Raw genomic sequence first — 19,557 nt, forward strand, 5'->3', positions numbered from 1 at the left:
CAAGGCAAAACCACGGTCTAATGAATCGGATTCAAATAAGATCAGTCATAGTAAGACAATGTAAGTAATACAGGGTTTTAGTTTAAATTAATGGGAAATGAAGGATAGTTATCTTTTCTTTCAGGGCTTGGAATATTTCCCCCCAGGCCTTTCTCGATTTGAGAGTTTGTGTTGATAAGTCTGTTATTATTTTGATAATTTTCCCATTGTAGGTAATCTGCTTCTTATCCCTGGCTGCTTTTAATATTCTGTTCTTTTGGTGAATTTCTGGAATCTTGATTATTATATTTCTGGGTATAGATCTATTTTGGTTGTAGGTAGCTGGAGTTCTGTATTCCTCATTTATCTGGATATCATTTCTTTTTCCTATACTTGGGAAGTTTTCCTTTAATATAGCTGTGAACATCTTTGTATTTCATTTTTAGTTGCTCCTGCTTCCTCGCTCGCATGCTTTATTCTTAAGTTATGTATCCTTTTGTCGTCTTCTGGCCTTTGAATTGTTTCTTTCTGGTTCCTCGTTATTTTTAAGAGGTCTTTTCTTTCATGATCATATATCATAAATCTCTCTTCAAATTTCAGAAGACTAACTTTAGTTTCTGTCAAGGCATTTTGCCAGTATTCAATGGAGTTTTTAGTTTCCTGGTAATCTCTTTGGATCTGTTTCATGTATTCTAGGTTATGTTTAAATTCTTCTTCAGAAGTTTCTCTTTCTTTTTTCCTCCATTCTTCCATCTGTGTTCTCTTGGGCGAGGCTTATCATTTCTTTAATTAATTTCTTTATATCTTGCCTCTCTTGTATCAGAAGTACAGTTTTAAATTTGTCTATGAGGTCATGAAGGTATTTCCTTATTTCAGCTGATGCTGTGTCTAGTATTGGATGGTTACTGTGCTGGTTCTCTTCTGTTTTTACTTCTCCTGGGCTTATTTTCTCACATTCAGCAGCTGGAGATTTTTTTTTTTATTTCTATCTCTTGTCATGTTTTTGGTTTCTTTCAGACTGGAGTGTCCTGGGGGTCTCTGACTCTCTCCATATTGCTTAGGGCCTTTCCAAAGTGTGCTGACTTGAGTTTTTGCTGCCCTCCCCAATTTGCTGTTATCTAAGGTAGTCAGGGATGCAGGGACAGTGCAGGCTAGCCTCCAGCCTAAGTGCCAGTCAATCTGCAAGTTAGGCTGTACCTTGTGGACATCACAGAGTCATAACTATTTTATATCTGCTTATTGGGTCCCAACCAGAGGTGTGGTTCAGCCCTAGCAGATCCTGCCAGTTCTCTTTGTGCCAAAAGCAGCTGACTAATGTCACCATGGCACAGGGCTTTGCCAAATCCCAGCTGTCCTCTACCAGACCTCTCTGTACCAGGAACAACTATCTGATGTCACCGCCACGCAGGGTCTGCCCAATTCCAAGATGTCCTCCACCAGTCCTCTCTGTGTCGCTGATGCTGCCATGGTGGCAGGCTCTGCCCAATTCCAAGATGTCCTCCAGCCAGAAAAAGCAGCCACGGGACCCAGTCCCTAGTACTCACCAGGATTCAATGCAGATCTTCCTCTTGGGTCCACTGCACATTGTGCCACTTGTCTTCACTGCGTTCCCGACACAGCATGGATCAGTCAGAAAACTGCACATTGTCCAGCTTTGGAGCTCCAGAGCTTCTCGCAGTCTCCTCCCACGCAGCCAGCAGCTCTAACTGCTTCGTGGGGTCCCAGGTCTCAATTTCCAGCAGTCGCCAAAAGCCAATACAGCTTTTCCTCTTGGATCCGTTGGTCAGTGTGCTGCATTAAGGGTGCAGGATTCACAGACACCCGTTATCGGCAGCCGCAGTCTCAGCACAACCTTAAATCCTTTGGCCGTGCCTAATACAGCATGGAACAGGGCTCAGTGAGTACATTGGGCTTCAGCTCTCCATCTGCGCTTTTCCTTCCTTTTCCCAGATTTATTTTTCCCTTCGGTTACCACCTTGGTTAATAAGAATTGTTATCCATTCATCTGGCCCTCCCCATGTTGTCATATTCAAGCATCTAATATCTCTAGAGGTATTTATTATTACTGTGTAGCCTCCTTCCGTGCTCAAAGTCAGTGATGGCCAGTCCAATCTTTCTTGCATTACTTCCCTCATCTCCATTAAAGAACCACTATGTTTACACTGGGCCCATTTTGGATAATCCAAGACAGTCTCTTAGCAAATTCAGTTCCATCTACAACCTGAATTCCCTCTTGCCATGTAATGTAGCATATTCACACCTCCTACACTTTGGTGAGCTTCTAGCTTTTGAATAATTATTTTTGACAGTTTTGAACAGCTTACCATTGTTCTTTGGGAGGACAGTTTCCAAAGCGCCTCACTGAAAGAGTTTTGGCCCAGACAGGACACTGTAGCTGGTAAAGCCTTAGAGGCAAAACCAAGGAGCTCCATCTTCCCCACCCCTAGGAATTTACCTCTGGCGCCAAAAGAATACCAATGGGCTACCTGTGTATCCCTAATAGCCCCTCAGGCTCCACCCCAAACCTAAGCTACATGTATGCCTTCACTCCACGTGTCCCATGGAGAGATCGCGGGGGGGGGGCTGCACCCCAGGGGATTGGGGGGGTCTCTCCCTGCATTCTTAAAATAAAGGTCATTTATATTTCATACTTCTTATCTTTTCAGCCACCACCCCTACAGTTCTATCACTCACCCAGTCATTGAAGAAGTTCCTCTACTCCTAGAATGGTAAACTCTTGCAATAGGAGACAGCATGGGACTGAGAGTGGCTGGATGAAACGTACAAGCATAATGCTGAATGAAAAAGGCCAGACACAAAGGAATGCCTCTATTCGATTCAAAGAGTCCACAGGCCTGTACATAGCTATTGAGAGTCGGAATGACAACTTCTCTTGGCAGGGGGAGCTGTACTTAACAAGAGATCATGAGGGGTTTCTGAGTTCTACTAATGTTTTGAATTTTTTCTTTTTAATCTGAAGCAATTTCAAACTTAACAGAAAATTTGCAAAAGGCATTATGGAGAAAGCCTATATTCTTTTCACCTCAATTCACCAACGGTTGATGTATTGTCACTTTAAAAGCAAAAAAGTCACTCTCTGTCCAGACAAGGGGCCCAGACACAGGCAGCAGAGCTGTCATTCCTGTGGTAGTGACCTCCTGGAGCTCAGAATTCAGCAATACAAAAGGAGGGTCCTTCTGCCTCACCATTGCCTCTGGAGAGCTTATTTCTCAAGTAGGAGGCTGGTGGCCACAGAAGATGTTAATTAGGTTCTCTTTTTGCCTGAAGGCTCCTGAAATTCCAGATGGCCTTATTTTTCTTCCCTCTTTCTCTCCCCTCTCTCATCCTCTCTTTCTCTTTTTCTCCCCGCCCCCCTTGGGGATCAAACCCAGGCCTTACACATGCTAGGCCAATGCTCTACCACTGAGTGGCATCCCCCAGCACCCCCCCATATCCCTCTGTAATCCTCCCTCTGCACCCCCCCATACCCCTCTGTAATCCTCCCTCTGTGACCAGATCACCAGACATTAGGCAAATGAATAATAGGACGACAAGGTAGAGGTAGAGGAGGCCCTGTGGTCAGAGGCTTGGGCTTGGGGATGAACATCCATGGGTTTTCTTCTTTCTTTGCTCATGAATCACTTTTTCTCAATTCCCTTTTCTTCTTCCCTCCCTTAGCAAGCCATGTCCTCTCCTACTTTCAGTTGTCTTTTAGGAACTGCAAGTCGGGGTTTCCCTGGGCCAAGTGGCCTATCCATCTTGGGCTTTCCCTGCCTGTGAAATGAGCAATGGCCATCTATGGCCAACAACCGAAGGGTTGCTGTGGGGATCGGGTGGAGCAGAGAATGTGCAAGTCCTAGACCCTCAAACAACCTATTAGGGACAAGAGTTCCTAATCTACAGGTCACAGAGTGAGAGCTCCATTCCCAGGGTCAGGGCTCTCACTGCCAGCTGGTGATAGAGCTGGATCTCTAGGACTTATAGGACAGCCAACTGATCACATGCTACAGGATCCAACTAACTGTCATTTTAATGCAGTATTGAAAACCCAAAACAGAAACTCACAAAATACATCAAATAGCAGAAGAGGTAAATGGAATGTGTTGAACTGATTTTGCTAAGGCTTCTTGGGCAAAAGTGATCATGGTTTTGCAATGGGACTTGCTCTGGGGATCCAGTCTGGAAAGCACCACTCATTCAGGACAATTTGCTGGAGAGTGAATCATTCTTTCCTGGGCCAGTACCTATTCACTGAAGGACTTCCAGAGTTTTCAGGGGTGGCCTGGATCTTCACCAAATCTATTTCCTCTGCTTCCTGGTCCTTCCAAGAGGTTGTTTCCCAGCCTTTCTTAAAGGCAGGAAAGGCAGGAGCTGGGGATTTAGCTCAGTGGCATAAGCGCCTGCCTTGCAAGCAGGCGGTTGTGAGTTCAATCCCTGGTACCGATAAAAAGGAGAAAGACAAAAAAAAAAAAAAAAAAAAAAAAAAAGGCAGGAAAGGCTGTGAGAGGGAATTCTGGCCAATGGAGCATGATCAGAGCGAATGCATCCAACTCTCAGGCCTGGACCAGAACAGCTTCCCAACTTCTGGGTCCTTCTTAGGTTCCCCACCTTGGCTCCCATCTGACCAGCACCTAACAGCAGCAGAGCCTCCAGAGGGCAGAGCCTCCAAAGGGCAGGGCCTCAAGTGGGCGAGGGAAGAAGGTGGGCAAGACCACAGGTGGGAGGTGGGGAGGAGCTCTGAGACCTGAACCACCGCTTGGAGAACAGTTGTCCTACAACCAGGAGCACCCACTTTGGACTTTGGTAGTGAGAAATGCATTTGTGCCCAAGCCATTACACCATGTGGGGTGTGCTTGTTAGTTAAAATACCTGATGTTATATTACCTGTTACCCGATTCCAACTTTTTATTTATTTATTTATTTATTTTTATCGGTACCAAAGATTGAACTCACGACCGTCTGCTTGCAAAGCAGGCTCTTATGCCGCTGAGCTAAATCCCCAGCCCCTTTTTGTTTGTTTTTTGAGACAAGATATTACCATGTAGTCCAGATTGGTTTTGAACTCACTTATGCAGCCCAGGCCAGCCTCAAACTCACAATGATCCTCTTGTCTGAGCTTCCTGAGTACTGGATTACAGGCATGTGCCACCACACTTGGTCAATGTTTTCTTCTTTTTTTAACCGCCAAAAATGTGTATCGTTCATGTGTTCAACAATTTTGCCATCTACAAATGCCAATGACATTTTCTTTGTCCTTTGTCAATACTTCAGAAATACAACGTGCTCCAAGGATCCATCTCCCCCACTCCTCAACAAAGTGATCTTCCATCACTGGGAATTCCCAAGGAATCTTTGGAATCTTATTTGGAGAAAGAAGACTGGGAAAGGAATTGGAGAGAGAAAACTGGGCATATACAGACCATTCTTTTGAGATTAACTGAAAAAGGTAGCTTCTGAAAGGAGACATAGGGTCAAGGCACTGTTTCCTTAAGATGAGAGAGTAAGTTTTTTGCATACAGTTGAGAGGGGACATTAATGATCAGGAGAGAAAGGGAGCCCTGAGGGTGATGACTTTGAGGGGAAAGGATATTCTTGAGGTATGAAAATGAGGCAGGCCCGTGGGTGGATGTGGTGTGGTGAGTGGGTGTGACTTTCTGGTAACTTCTCTTCACTCAGGAACTCACCAGGAGTCAGGGTCATCCGTGGAGAGAAGAGTTGGGTGAGGAGGAGTTTGAAGATTTCAGTGATGGGAAGAGACTGCAATCCTCAAGAGAGCAGGCAGGGAGTCAGGGAACCACAGTAGGGAGGGGACAGCCCTGAGGGGCTCCAGGGAGGCTGGAATCCTGGCTTTGCAGCTGGCCTGATGGGGTGCTTCTCCCCAGCGATGCTCACTGCACTGGCACAGGCGCAGAGCTGGTGGAGAGACAAGCTCTCTTGGGCCACAGTTCTGCCAGGAAGCGGTAAAGAAAATGGGAGTGAAAGTTCTTTGGAAAGAGAGTTGAGGGTGGGTGCAGGTACACAGTGGTCACAGGGAAAGGCCAGGGCAGCTGCGCTGAGTAAGGAGGGAAACAGGGACATGAGGGAACCAGGGGACAGGGAGAGGGCGCGGCATCTACCTGCCTGGGGTCAGAGATGGTTGGAATTGGATGCTCCAGGCAGTGAGCTGCATGCTGGGTGGTGGTGGGTGAGGAACGGGCTGTTTGAATTTGAGATTATGCCAGAGCAGTTAGCGGTAAGTCATGGTCAAGGACCTGACTGTAGGAAAGGGGGGCCAAGGGAGATGAGGAAGAGAGAGTGGGCCGTGGAATAGAGTGGATGACTGCAGTCATCGCGATGGTCACAGAATCATGTTGGAGAGAATGACTATGATCTGGGAGCTGTAGCCATCCATGGAGAAGGAGGAGGAAGAGCAGGAGGAGGAGGAAGAGGAGGAGGAGGAGGAGGAGGAGGAGGAGGAGGAGGAGGAGGAGGAGGAGGAAGGGTGAGGTATAGATGGCTGCAACAAGAAGTGGTTTTTAGAAAAGGGAAGGAAATGGGCGGCTTGGGAGTAGCTAAGAGACACGGAGGAGAGGGTGACTGTCCCACCCAGCCCTGGGTGTGATGACTGCGGTGGGAGAAGAGCCAGCTCCAGGAAGGTAGCAGAGGGAGCTGGGCCCTCAAGGGAGATCAATGTTTAGAGCAAAAAATGGGAGAGAAGGTAAAGGAACCAGGAAGACACACAGCAAGCTGCCCCTCTCTGAGTAATAGTGAGAATCTGGAAACAACCTGAGTGTCCACGGCTAGGGGAGCAAGTAAACAGAAGATTCCTGAGTAAGGCCTGCTGCCCACATCATCAAGGTTGAAGAGCAGAGCCAGGGGACAGACGTGCCCTGTGGGAAACAAGCGCTTTCCGAGACACTGCACGCAGTGGGCACCTCCTAGGTTAACAGGGCTGTGGTTTACTTACCTGGCTAAGGAGTACAGTGATATCCTCGGGAGCATCTCCAGCTGCTCTGGGTGATGGTTTTGTGGGTCCCCATGGGGAGAGAAGAAACCGCTGGGAATGGGACAGAGTAGCTTTGGCTGTTTCTGGCTTGTGTTTTCATTGTTTTTTAAAATGTTTTGTTACTGGGATTGAAAGCAGGGCTCTTCAGGCTAAGCAAGCAAGCTGGTAATAAGACTGCCTTGTTTGTTTAATTGTTTAAACATAATCCTCCCCTGAGGATTGTTCTTTCCCTCTCTTTGCTGTACTGGGGACCAAACCTCATACTGGGCAAGCACTTTACCCCTCCCAGCCCATGTATTTTGGGGCCAGGTCTTGCAAAGTTGTCTGGGTTGGCTCAGACTTTAGATACTCTTGTCTCAACCTCCCAAGCAGCTGGAATTATAGGCATGTGCTATCAAGCTAGTGTAGAATGTTTTACAGAGAGAGAGAGCGCAAAACACAGTAAAATGTCAAAATGTTAATTAATGTTAAATCTGGGCTATGGTTTCTAAAATTTGTTTTACTTTTTTTTTTTTTTTTTTTAACTTTTTATTGGCACCGGGGATTGAACTCACGACCGCCTGCTTGAAGGGCAGGTGCTTATGCCACTGAGCTAAATCCCCAGCCCCTTTACTTCGTTATATGAATGAAAGATTTCATTTAGAAATTTAGGAGCTATCTTGTCACTGTCTCATTACTGGAACAAAGTACATACCCAGCACTTGCAGATTAAAGGAAAAAAGGTTGATTTGGCTTGTGGCTTTTAGAAGTTAGTCCATAGCGGGGCTGGGGATTTAGCTCAGTGGCATAAGCAACTACCTTGCAAGCAGGCAGTCTTGAGTTCAATCCCCGGTACTGATTAAAAAAAAAAAAAAAAGTCAGTCCATAACCGACTGACTCCAAGTAAGGAATGGCATCGTGGAAGTGTGTGGTGGAGGAAAGCTACTCACGTGGTAACGGCCAGGAAGCAGAGAGTTTGGAGAGCTGGGGAGGGAGATACACCCTCCCATGCCAGTCCCCCACTAACCTGCCTCTGACCTCCTCCTAAAAGTACATTCAGCTACTGAACTCATTAGTGGTGAGTATAGCTCCCTCCTGATCCAAAGGTTACCTATCCACCTCTGAGCGCATGAGAGTTTTGGAGGACAGTCTAGATTTAAAGCCATCACATAAAAAATGCCGAGGAAGGGAAATACTATACAGTGTAGTAGCATCATAAAGACATGTCAAGGGCCATTCTGTGTAATTTTGGGGGGAAATCATGTCCTAATTAAATTGTGATTAGTGTTGTCAGAGTATCTTGCCGTGCAAACCAGCTATGGTACACAGAAACATAACTCCGTGTGCCTCCCATCTCAGTTGAGGCCTCAGCGGTCTGTGATGCTGTGTTCCCCAACTCTGGCCAGGGCAAGATTATACCAGCTGAAGACATCCCTGAGAACTGCGGAACAGTAATAAAATAAAAATTTCACCTGCGGAAAAGGACAGACTTCTTATTAATCTGCCACCTCTGCCCACTGTCTTCATTAACATATGAGTCTCATTAGCTTAAGATCACTGTCACCTCTGAGTCATCAGATAAACTCACCGCTTTCCTCAATGTAAATGTGATTGATAGATACCAAAGTTCTGGCTGCTTCATGGCCTTTTTCCTGTGAACAACTGGCCACCCAGATCCCCATGCATTGTTGTATGTCTCTTGCACTTTCTTGTACTACTGTTACATCTTACAGGAAATGGGGGACTCACCTCAGGGCTTCCTGATACAAATAGACATATCAATGGAACAGAATTGGCAGGCTGGAAATAAGTAAGTACATTTATGGGTGATTGATTTTTTACAACCATGACAAGACAATTCAATGGGGGAAATAATTGTTTTGATAAGTAGTTCTGAGATAACTAAATATCTCCTTGAAAAAGAATGAATCTTTGGCTCATGGTATACACAAAAATGAACTCAATGGGTCAAATATCCAAGTGCAAGAACTAAAATTATAAAACCTGTGGAAGAAAATATGGAAGTAAATCTTTATGGCCATTGATTAGGCAATGATTTGATATCTAAAGCACAGGCAACCAAAGAAATACTAAATAAACTGGATGTTACCACAATAAATTTGTGCTCCAAAGGATGTTGTTGTAGAAGACAACCTGGGCACCTCTCCTTGAATACAGAACAATTGCCTCCATATTAGTTAAATCAAATCTTATTTCCATATACTGATATGTCCTGCGTGGGCTATGCCATTTCCTTCTATCTTTGATTGACTCTAAGCAATGCAAATAAGGCTAGCTGAGGTACTGCTATGTGATCCTTAACACCAGCTGACAATTTCTTGTTTCTCGTAAAATGGTTGAACACAGTAGGATGGCAGAGCCAGACAGTTCCAGGCATGTCAACTGGGTATGAGCCTCAAAATAAGAGGCTATGACTTCCCAGAGTACAAGAGTTTACGTATCAAAGACTAAAGCAACAGCCCCCTAAATTCATTCACGTGCTGTCCCAGCTGAGTTATGCAGGCTGGCCTATCTTTCTCCCTGCGTATTGCGGAGGCCTTCGCCCTCTGCCTGGCTAGCTCAGCTCACCTCCTCACGTAATTCCCACCGTCCTCACTGCCACTCATCCTTGAACCCCCTTCTTCAGAAGATAATAAATTCTGGGACAGGCCTTGAATCAAGGTCTTTGTCTGTGTATCTTCACTTGGATCGGATTTGGCTGCCTATGCTTTTGAATATGTCTTAGTGTCTGTATTCTTGCCATGGTAAGGTGGTAGACTGAAATTAACTCACTGAAATTCCGATAATGTTTCTAGGGGATTACAAATATAACCTTCCGGGTTATAGGAAAAAGGGATTACAATATACAATATTTGGATTACAATAATTCTCAATAAGGTAAAAAGACATCTCAAAGAACAGAATAATTATTTTTGTCTTTTTGAGATGGGGTCTCACTATGCAGTTCAAGCTGGCCTTGGGCTCACTTTGTAGCCCAGGCTGGTCTCGAACTTGCAACAATTCCCTTGCCTCAGCCTCCCGACACCTTAGAGACTTAACAAGATCCCGCCACAAAAAAATAAAGTAAAATAAAAAAGGCCTGGAGATGTAGCTAAGTGTGAAAAACTAGTTCAACCCTCAGTACTACAAAAATAAATACATAAATACATGCATGTGTACAAGTAACTCTTACAACTTAACAAAAATACAACTTGATTTTAAAAGTGGCCAAAGAACCAGGCATGGTGGAGCACACCTGTAATCCTAGCACTCAGGAAGCTGAGGCAAGAGGATTGACAGAGTTTGAGGGCAGCCTAGGCTACATGGTGAGTTCAAGGCCACACGGTGAGACCCTGTCTCAAAACACCAAAAAAAAAAAAAGACACCAGAATACTCGAACATTCTTCCAAAGAAGACACACAAATGGCTCATACACACATGATAAGATGGTCAGCATCACTTACCATTAGGTAAATGCTAATAAAAACCACAAAATACCACCTCACACCCACTGAGACGGCTGCAGCGCAAAGGATGAGCAATAACAAGGGCGGATGAGGAAGCAGAGGAGCCAGAGCCCTCACCCGGCTGGGGGGAATGTACCTGTGTGCGAGAAGCCGCCTTGGACCCAGTCTCCCAGGCCCGCAAATTGCTTGTGCTGTGCTGAGTTCAGAGGCAGGGCTTTCAGAAGATGACCAAATTTTCTGGGGTGCTATAGCTAACCTATAGCTATATTGGGGGGATCAGGTCCTTGGGGTCATTCCCTGAAAGGGTGCGTCTCCCTCCCCACTGTGTGCTTCTCTTTCTGCTCCTTGACCACCATGATACAAGCAGCTTTCCTCTACCGGTCCCTTCCACCACCTGCTTCCTGCCTCGGAGTCAGCTGACTATGGACCGAGAAACTGAGCCAAAATAAACCTCTTCTCCTTGAAGTTGGGGGAGTCAGTTATTGTGTTCCAGCAACCAGAAGTGACTAAGATAGAGTCACCCTATTACCTAGCAATCCCATTCCTATCCATATGCCTCAAAGAATTAAAACACATGTGCATATAAGAATTTGTACACAAATGTCTGTTACAGCATTGTTCACAATGGCCACAGAATGGAAGCTACACAGATGTCCATCAACTGATGACTGGGATGAATGGATGTGGGTTAGTCAGAAACGGAATATTACTCGACAATGAAAAAGAATGAGGTGCTGATACATGGCACAGCATAAACTCTGAAAGCATTGTGCTACTTGAAAATGATCAGATACAAAATGTCGCATATTGTATAATTCCACTTATGTGAAAATTGCACACATTGTAAGCCCTATATAAAGGCAGAAAATAGATGAGGGGGTGCCAGTGGTTGGAGACAGAGGGAAACAGAGAGTGGGTACTGAGGATCAAACTCACAACTTAGTGTTTGACAAGCAGGCATTTACACCACTGAGCTAAACTCCCAGCCCTTTCTTGCTGCATTGATGGAAATGTCTTGGATTTAGATAGCAGAGGATTTTTGTTTTGTTTTGTTTTGTTTTTTGTCTTTTTGAGACAGGGTCTCACTATGCAGTTAAGCCTGGTCTTGGGCACACTGTGTAACCCAAGCTGGTCTTGAACTTGCAACAATCCTTGTACTTCTGCCTCCCGAGTGCTGGGATAACAGGAGTGCGCCACCATGCCTGGCTTAGCAAAGGTTATTATACCATCTTAATGAATGTACTAAAAAGCACTGAATCAGGAGGCTGGGGATTTAGCTCAGCGGAATAAGCACCTGCCTTTAAGCAGGCAGTCACGAGTTTGATCCCCAGTGCCGATAAAAAGGAAAAAGACAAAAAAAAAAAACACTGAATCTTATACTGTATTTATTTATTTATTTTTATTGGTACTGTGACTTGAACTCAGAATCTTAAATTTTAAAGGGCTAAATTTAATAATATGTAAAAGATATCTGAATTAAAAACAAACCCCAGAGTCCAACTCAGGTTCAGTCAGTATGGAGGCTTCTGTCTTGACCCTTGGTTTCTCATTATGGATGAAGAGCTAGGGCTGTCCCAGGCTGAGCTGGACTCCAGGTGGGCCAATGTGTGGCTAGGGTGCAGTTGGGCTCTACTATCAGACATTACTACTACCTACTACTACTTCCTGACCGTAGGCTGTCTCTAAACCTCAGTTTCTTTTTCTGAGAAATGCGCATAATAACAGCAGCTTTTCAAAGTGTTGCCACAGGGAGATAAGGAGATAGTGAATGGAAAATAGAGGATACAGTATGTCTGGACTGAGTACCATTTGTGTTAGTCAGCTTTCTGTTACTGTAACAAAACATCTGAGACTATTTATAAAGAGGAAAGTTTTTCAATATTATTCTATTTCTAAGTAACCATTCTTTGGAGAAAAAAGAGAAAAGCTTGGGTTTAGCTCACAGTTTTGGAAGTTTCAGTCTATGACCAGTTGGCATAATTGGTCTGGGCCTGGGAAGATGCAGTTCATCATGGTGGGAGCACACGATGGAACAATCTGCTCACCTAATGGTCAGTGGGAAAAGCAGAAGAAGAAGAGGTTGGCTTCTCACAATCTTCTCTGAAGGCCATGCCTCCAATGGCCTAACACCTCCTACTAGGACCTGCTCTTAAAGCACCAGCCAATTCCTATAGCATCACAGACCAGTGACAAAGCATTTAGCAACTGGACTTTTTTTGAGACAGGGTCTTGCTATGTGGTTCAGGGTGGTTTTGTACTCATGGCAAACTTCCTACCTCAGCCTGCCGAGTGTTGGCATTGTATGCCTGCAGTACCATGCCTGGCTCAACACAGGGACATTTGGAGGACATTCTGAATCCCCACTGTAATGCAGTTGACAGTGAGGAGGAGACTATGGCAGTGGTTGTTTTTGCAGCCAGGTATCCCCCACCGGCCTTTATCTCTTCCTCCCCATCCCTCTCTATCCATCCCAGCACTGTTCACTGGCTTTGCAGTGTCCCGTTTGGCCCATGCATGGTGTGGATGCACAATCAAAGCCCTGGCCTCCTCACAGACACATGCCCAACGCCTGGGCTCCCAGTGCCCGGACTTCTGTCCACTGCTCTGGCCATTCCAGAAATGTGTTCTGCCTCTTCCCCAGATCCTGGGAGACCGGGGTGCTAATGTCCACCCAGCCAGGGCGAGGGATGGCAAGAGGCCCCCAAGAAACTGCAGAATGGGGTTCTGCAGTGCAGTTCTCGGGACCTGCAGTGGCCCTGGTGCCTGGGGGAGCTCTAGCCTGGGGCATCCCCTGCTCTGCCAAAAAAGGAAGCGAGAGGCAGCTGTGCAGCTTGGGGGCTTTCTGTCAGTGGAAGCAAAAGCCCATCCACTCGACTTCTAGGAATTTATCTGCCATACGCGTTCCCCCTTGCAAGTAGATTCAAGGAACATTATTTGGACATTTTTATGTAAATGAAAAAGACCGAAAACCTCCCCGAGGAATTGCCACTATGGGACTGGCCATCTGCATTACGGTCCAGCCACACGGCACAAACCTTCATCCACTAGTGAATGTGCCATCCCAAGGGACAGGTGGGCAATGGCTTCCAAGGTGGCCTCAGGTGAAAGCGCGAGGCATGGAACAGTGTTGTGTATTTGTTGTGTGCTGCACTTCCTTCTCCCCTCTCTCTCTCCTCCTTCCGTCTTTCCTTCCTTTCAACATTTTCTCCCCTTTTCCCTCCCTGCCTTTCTCCCTTCCTTCCTTTCTTTCCTTGATTTCTTCTCATTTTTTTGAATTCTACCTTTTTATATGTACTTGCATATGAGTAGCTGATTGCTGACAGGCAAATAAGAAATCATCCCACCTCTAAGGAAGAAAAATAAAATGAGGAGGTTGTTTTCAGAGGAGAGTTGCTTGTCAGTCTACCCTTTGATTGCATATTATCTTTTTGCATAGGACAGTCACTCATGGAGGGTAAAAACGCTCAATTATACCAAAGAGTATTTGGCAGACAGTTAGTCACCCCCGTCTCTGAGCACTTGCCCTTCCCATGGCCCTGAGCATCTCTCCTCAGGGACACTAACGCTATTAAATTTCTTCTGTATCTTTCCAGAAATAAACTGGAGTAAAATCTTGGTTTGTGAGCATAATTTGTTCCAGAAACATGCTTGCAACCCAAAATGCTTGTATCACAAAACTAATTTCCCCATAAGAAATAATGTAAACTTAGATGATTCATTCTACCACCCAAAATTTTCATATGAAATGATTAAAATACCCTAATACAATGCAAATTAATAAACAATAAAAATACAAAGAAAAGTAAACAGATTAACTTACACTGACCTCTGAAAGCCTTCATGGCTGGTGTGAGGAGAGGAGAGAGAGGTGAGAGAGAAAAAGTGGAGGACGCCTTTCAGTATCACTAAGGGAATCACTGCTATCTATTGGCTCAAAAGAATCTTTCCCTTTTTGTACAACTGTAACAAGGAACTTATCCAATAATGTTTGCTTTTGCCTCCTTTTGCGGATTTCGCTGAAATGTGACATTGAGTTGTCCTTCAACAGCTTCATCCGTTGCACAGTTACAGCCTTATTCAAGCTGTCCTTGTCTACAAAACTTTGCACTGTTTCCCACATTTTCACGTCTCCTTAATCTCATTTGAAGTGAAGAATTCCTCTGTCTTTTTTCTCTCCTCCTCCCCTGCAGACGAGATTTCCTCTATAACCTCTTGCCGTTGGGAGCCATCACCCAGTCCCACAGCAAGCGAGAGAGAAGAATCATTGGCTCAGTTGCAATCATGTGATGTTTTGAGTCATGTAATACTCATATTGCAAGACATTGCTCAGTTACCAGATGAAAAGTTATTAGGAAAGTTTGCCCATCTTATGAAAGAATTGAAGAACAAGTTGCCTGCAATCCAAGGTCTTACTGTACGCATTTGTGGAACTTCTCGTTTACAGTAATACCTTGGTTTGTGAATGCTTCTGTCTGTAAACAGTTCAGTTCACAAAGAGAAGTTATTTGGCAAAATTTTGCTTTCGACCACCCAGCAGCCACTGTGTTCCTGAGGGTCTTGTGTTTCCAGCATCACAAAACCAGGATCCCACAGCATGGCTGTCAAGAAGATCGAGATCTTTGACGCCACTGGCAGGACTGGGCTCACCACCCCGCATAGGCTGTGGGATCCTGTGTGGAAAAGGTGGAAAACCTTTTGTTAATGTGGTTGAATGAGAAACAGCTGGTGAGTGATACCATTAGTGAACCTGTGATCCGTGAAAAAGTCAGCAAATTGCTGTGATTTACTGCAAGAAAATCCTTCTGCCCATGCAGCGAATGATGAATTTAAAGCCCGTTGAAGTTGGCTTGATGAATTCTGCAAGACAAGTGGCATCCACAGTGTGAAAGGCATGGTAAGGCTTCCAGTTCTGACAAGGCCACTGCAGAAACCTGTAAGAAAGAGTTAGCGGAAGGCTATGTCACCTAGCAAATGTTCAACTGTGACGAAACGGGGCTCTTCTGGAAGAAGATGCTGAGCAGAACCTATGCTACACAGCAGGAAAAGGCACTGCCAGTGCACATAAAGAACAGATTGACTTTTTTGCTGTGTGCAAACACAAATGCCGATTTGAAGATTTAGCTGCTACTGATGTACCAGCCCCAGAGCCCTCAAGCATTCAAGGAGCAGGACGTGAACATGGCCAGGCTGCCTGGCACGTGGAGAGCCAATGCAAAAGCCTGGGTCACAAGGCAGTTAGTTGTTCATGGAGGGGCTGCACAAGGGGTTTTACCCACCAGTAACAAGTATCTTTCTGACAACCAACTGCCCAAAAGGTGCTTTCTGAAGGGCAGTGTCCTGGCACAGCCTCCAGCCTTGGTGGGTGAAAGGGACACTGAGTGTGGCTTCATAAAGGTCAAGTTCCTCCCCCCAGCAGGACATCTCTTCTGCAGCCCAGGGACCAGCAAGTGGTCTGCAACCTCAAGAAGCTGTACACAAAGGTGCTCTTCACAAGCTGTTTTTTTTTTTTTTTAATTTTACTTTGAATGTGGTAAAATACAACAGAACAAGACAGAATAAAGCCAACTAAGATTGTACAGTGAAACTGGTACAGAACTTCACAGCAGGTTACCGGGATAACAGTAATAGGTATCACAGTATATTTTGTTGTATTATAAAGTAATAGTTGTTCTTTCAATCACATATGTCAAAATGAGATGAAATACGAATATTATAGAACTTATCAAAACAGAATATTGAATAGAGCAGTACCATTAATCAGAATAGAGCAAAACAGTAATAAAAATATTTGCCTTCAAAGAGATGGTAGAAGGAAGTTCCCCTTATTTGCTATGGTCAACCTTCCAGGAGATGCTCAGATTTCTGGTTCCCATTTGCTAACGGGGGGTAGTGGGGGGGGCAGGAGAAGAGGGGTAGGGGAAGTGGGATGTTTGACTCTAGGCCGTGCACCAGTAGGTTCACTATTGCTTAGCAGGGAGGCAGGCTGGTTGTTTGGTTTCCCAGCATCCTAAGTTCCAACATGGCGCGGATCTCAGGAGCTGCTTCTGGGGTTCTTCCCCTGGAAGGGCTGCAGTCTGCCACACTGCCACCACTTACCAGGGAGGCGAGGTGCGTGTTTGGCTTCCCAGAGTCCTAAGTTCCCCACAAGCTGTTTTAATGTCTTTGACCCTGCAAGAGTGTTGGAAGAAACATTTCAACGTCCTGTGCTGCATCAATCTGACTGACAAAGCCTGCAAAGATGTCACATACGAACCTTAATCTCAACCTGGAGGAAACTGTGGCTAGAATGTAAATTGAATGTGATTTTTAAGGGTCCAGTGCACAGGCAGTGAGGAAGGACATGGTGTCCGTGGGCAAAATACGGGTGTGGACATGGATGGTGCAGAGGTAGAGAAGCTTGAAGAGCATAAGGAGGAGCTGACAAAAGAACTTGCTGAAATCTAGTGAGCAGTGCAAGAAGCAGAACTCTTGTTGTTGAGGAGCAGCCCATCGAGGAAGAGGAGGACAGGGAGGAGGTTAGCAGCATGGTGACAAAACCCATTCTGGAAAGGTGGAACCAGTGCCAGGATTTCTTTGAGAAGTGCCACCTCAACATGACTGTAGCAAGCAGAATGTCAGATCTTACGAACAATAATGTGGTCTTGACCGGCGCAGCCCCCCAATGAGACAGGAGACGCTCTTGTGGGTGACAGTTAACTCTGCTTTATTTACCCGGGCTCTGGTTTATATATTTGGCCGTGACCAATCACAGGCTGCCACGAGGAAGCAGGGCGGGAATGGGATGCAAGCTCTGGCTAATATATCCAGCTGTGGCCAATCAGGGGTTGCCACAGAGTCGGCACGGGGCGAATACGGAGTGAGCATGAGGTGTGCACGGGTTGGCTAATTTAGAGAGGGACGTAGCACATTGCGGAAGCTGACGTGGTCTTATCGTCCCGGGCGGGGTGTGTTGAGCACCTGCGCCCGACATGGTCTCTCATCTCTGGAGGGTTATGCAGCAAGGAAAAATGAGGGACATCAGACAGATCATTCATTAAAAATGACCCTGCAGCTGAGACAAAGAAGAAACAACAGCCCTGATAGTGATCTCCCTGATGTCCTTCTGAGGGGCCTCACAGCCTCCACCCCACCCACTGTCCGGCCTCCACACAAGCAAGGTGAGTGTTCCCTCTCTCCTCACTGCACTGCACTGGATTTGTTTCATATTTTGGGGGTTAAAAAACACATGTGGTTCAGAATGGATTCACCTTATTTACAATCAACCTTACTGGAAAAATTGATTTGTCTTGTGACTAATTCGGTTCACAATCAGAATTGTGGAATGAACTAAATTCATGAACTGAGGCACCACTGTACAGAGTCTACCCAAAAAATGTGTGCATACTTCAGGAAAAGAAAAACTCATGAATATTTTAATACTAAATTTACTGAGACATCACGAGATTCATACAAGTTACCTTTGGCCTCTAGAATTACAAGATGTGCTCAAAGTGGTGGCCATTAGCCTCCAGATATTTATTGTTTTTCTTTTTCTGAAGTGTGTGTACCTTTTTTGGTGGACTCCATGGATGTCATTATGCATTTTTTAATGTGGTAAAACATTCATAGCATAAAATTTTAACCATTTTTAATGGTGCTGGGATCAAACTCAGAGCACTGTATGTGGTAAGCAAGTGCTCTGGGACTAACTACATCTCCAGCCTCTGTTTTAAATATTTCACGTGTGCACTTGATTGGTAAGAAGTATATCTGTGTTGTTTTGCAACCATCACCACCATCTATTTCCAGGATTTTGCATCTCTCATACTGAAACCCTGTTACCATTCAGTACTAGCTCCCCAGTCCTCCTCTCTCCAGCCCCCAGCATCACCATTCTCCTTTCTGTCTCTATGAATCTGACTATTCTAAGGATGTCTGCTAAGTGGGAATCACACTGTAATTGTCTTTTCATGACTGGCTTGTTCTGTTTAGCATCATGCCCTCAAGTTTCATTCCTGTATCAGATTTTCCTTCCTTTTTTAGGGCTGACCAATATTCTATCACATTATACTCTATATTTCCTTTGTCCATGGACACTAGAATGCTTCCACCTTTATGCTCCTTTGTCTATTTATTTTTGACATTATTTTGACCAGGCTAGCTCTGAACACTCACGCTCAAGTGATTTCCCTGCTTTAGACTCTTCAGTAGCTGGGGCTGGTCGCATGCACCACTGTGTCAAGTTTGGCAGGTTTTAACAAGCAAAAGCTAATTTAAAATAGAGGAAGAAGGAAGACAGGGAGAAGAAGATTATTCCTGGCAGGTGTCCATGCCCTGCAGAGAGTTAAGCATGAGAAGAGGAAGCAAACAGACCTGTCGTCAGCACCCAAGTGGCTCCTGCCTACAGCCCAGGAGCGATCTTCCTTCCTTTGACAGCTGATGCTCTGTGCTGCCTCCAGGGACCAGAGCCCGTTACACACCAAGTCTGCTCCTCTCAGAGCTCCAGGGAGGCCAGGGCCACTGCAGAGTGGAGGCCACCAGTCTCCATCCCTCAAGCCCAGGACACAGGATGGGGACGGGCACTGCTTCGGAGGATGAGCCAGCAGGTGGGGTCTGGGGTTTGCCAAGGCCCTGGGGACCCAGGTGCTCTCCAGGGGGGACCCCCAGGGCCCGTCTAAGGAGTGGCCTTGGCCCCAAAGAGCCCTGTAAGAAAGCCCCAGGTTCGGTGGAAGAACCACCAGCCAATTCTGTCAGCCGCTCAAAATCCTGTGACAGCTCTCTGCTCACGGGACGACTTCCACATTTAAAAAATATTTTTCTGTTGGTCTAAGTCTTCCTCGTGACAGATTTTAAATGTCCAAGCACGTTCTTAGAGTAAGTCAGTGATCACCAGGACATCTACCACTGAGCAACAATTTTAATCCTCCCTTTGCCATTTTTATTTTTGTGTCTCCTTTTCTCTGTAGAACACACATTCACATAGACATGTATTACACATATGCATGACAGTCACATGGTGTATGTATACACCATACTATACACGCATTGCCAAATGTATGGATATACACACACATAAATATACACATATATCTACATCTACACACACATGTACTGTACCCTGTATACATACATTTTTCTTTGAAATTAAGGTCAAAATGACATTAACCT

Source organism: Cavia porcellus, unplaced genomic scaffold (assembly GCF_034190915.1).
Source record: "Cavia porcellus strain 051 isolate PalLab524CR breed Dunkin Hartley unplaced genomic scaffold, mCavPor4.1 scaffold_4, whole genome shotgun sequence".
In the NCBI taxonomy this organism is placed as follows: domain Eukaryota; kingdom Metazoa; phylum Chordata; class Mammalia; order Rodentia; family Caviidae; genus Cavia; species Cavia porcellus.